Source organism: Nanorana parkeri, unplaced genomic scaffold, assembly GCF_000935625.1.
Source record: "Nanorana parkeri isolate BGI_ZX_2015 unplaced genomic scaffold, ASM93562v1 scaffold3621, whole genome shotgun sequence".
Taxonomy (NCBI): domain Eukaryota; kingdom Metazoa; phylum Chordata; class Amphibia; order Anura; family Dicroglossidae; genus Nanorana; species Nanorana parkeri.
The window spans coordinates 31,202-33,477 of record NW_017309889.1 but is presented as its reverse complement, the minus strand read 5'-3'; the positions used below and the strand labels follow the sequence as shown (position 1 = coordinate 33,477).

The window sequence follows — 2,276 nt, the reverse complement described above, 5'->3', positions numbered from 1 at the left end:
AAAAAAAAAAAAAACCCTTCTTGGTACCTTGTGTACCTGCGCAAGTGCTCAGGAAGGTACCAAGTGCATATTGGGGGCCCGTGACCTTATCTACTACACTGCACATTAAACGGAAATGAGAAAATCTTGTTTGGGGCCCCTCACACAAGTACTGGCTGTATCCCCCTAAAGGCGATCCTGGCCGGGGATTCAGATCGCGACCCCTCCTGTTCACTTGCGCGACCCCATATGGGGTCACGACCCACACTTTAAGAAGCCCTGCTCTAGAGCAGGGGTGTCAAACTCAATTTAATCATGGGCCGCATCAACATTATGGTTGCCCTCAAAGGTCTCTGTAAGACGATATAAATGTATCTCATCTTCATCATCATTGCCTCTGCGTTCCATTATCACGGGTTTTAGTAATAACTTAATACCGAGATCTGAAAGTGGAAGTCTAGGAAATGGCCTGGTGGGCCGGATTCGGCCCCTGGGCCTTGAGTTTGACACATGTGCTCTAGAGGAAGCGGTGCTCCGTGGGATCAGTCCAGCCTGATCTATGCCTTTCCTACCTAAAACACCTTCGTCTGCTCCGCAGGATTAGGATGGAGGGTATTTTGGTGATTCCCATAGCTTAGGATTGGCCCTGGTGGACGTGGTACTCCGATCTGATAAGTTGGACACTGGCGGCGGGACACTCTGCTGGGGACCCTTCCAGATCATCCATAGCTTTTGTCTCCATGACCAATTTGCCATCCTTCTTCTTGGTCCCCGGCTCTGGCTGTTGAAGTCCAGGTTCTGAGGGACAGAAGCATCTCTGAATCTCCAACAATGCTGAAAGCTAGGAAGTTCTTCTCTGTCACCGTACATGGAAGGCATACTTCATTTGGTGCAAGCCGAGAGGCTTTCAACCAATAAATTCTCCTTGGGATGAATCCTCGCCATTTAACAGATGGGTCTGGACCAGCGTTTGGCCTCCAGCACCATTAAGGATCAGGTCTTTGCTCTGCCGTTCTTGTTCCAGAGACATCTCACTTCCCATTCTTTGATCAAGACCTCCCATGTGGTCACCACCTGGTCTTCTGTTCACTTGTTCTCCATGTTTTGCCAGGTGGATGTTCGGGCCTCTTCTGAAGCCAGGTTTAGACGCAAGATCTTTGAGCTGCAGGTAGTCCACAGTTATTTTGTTTTTTTGTTTGCTTTTCGCCTCCCCCAAGTTGTACTGCTTTTGAACGTCCCGACAGTATGACTTCCTGTGTCCCTCAATGGACGAAGCTAATACCAAAGTTCTAATGTACCTGTGTGTTTCACCCTTTGTTGCCTCTCGGTGCTGCCGATCCCCTCCAGCCATTTCCTGTCTGCACGCACTGCATATGAACTCATTCTCATTGACATTTACAGGGCTTGAAAAATCAGCTCGTCCTCTGGTCTGTGACGAGAGGAAGGCGGAGCCTGACGAGTAGCTTCCCGGCCGGCCGTTGTAATTACACGGCCGGGCCGGGAGCTTTACATTCAAGCGATCCCTAGAGACACCCGGCCGCTTGTATAGGAGCAGCTGTCACTGCCGTTGTCGGTCCCCAGATCCGCCGGCCGGGACCGGCACGGCTCTGTGACGGGAGCTCAGTACACGCATCCCCCTCTGATCTCTGGTCCCCGAATGCAGGAAGTGATGTATATTACATCACTTCCTGCATTCCTCTGTCACTCTCCAGCTACAGAAGCTGATGAAGCAGATCTCTGGGGGTACCTAGGTGACATTAGGGGGTCTTGGAGACCCCTGATGTCTCCATAAAGGGGACCTGTCATGTAAATTGGCTATCACATAGGGCGCTTCATAGCCCCTTTTGTAATAGCAATAAAGTTGTGTAAAAAAAAAAAAGCAATACAAAAATTAAAGAAGCATAAAAAAACCCACTACATTTTTTAAGTCCCCCGCCCCCCCACATACACACGCAGATATGCGTCGGGTGCGCCTACGTGCGACAACGACAATTGCGCCTATTGTGCCGCACATGTTACATATCGCTGCAAACGTTGGAATGAGAGCAATAATTTTGTGGCCGTCAATCACCGATGACACTAAACTGATGAGCGGTAAAAGCGTTTTAAGCGTCGCCTATGGCCAATTTTCAGTGTGGTCGTTTTTTGCGATTTCGCAGACGCGCGCAATTTTAAGGCTTGACATAATATGACCCAAAATATGGGTGAGAATAAATGTTTTGCAACATAACGTAGGGAAACTTTTTTTTTTTTAATCACAGTACTTTTTTCATTATATTGTTAAAAAAATTAACCCC

At 48.5% G+C, this 2,276-nt stretch overlaps 1 protein-coding gene across 1 annotated transcript in view; it reads left to right on the top strand.

Annotated features, from left to right (window-relative positions):
• CYHR1 (cysteine and histidine rich 1) overlaps nucleotides 1-2,276 on the top strand; it is a 9,025-nt gene that overhangs the window by 3,512 nt on the left and 3,237 nt on the right. The gene's annotated exons all lie outside the window — the stretch shown is intronic.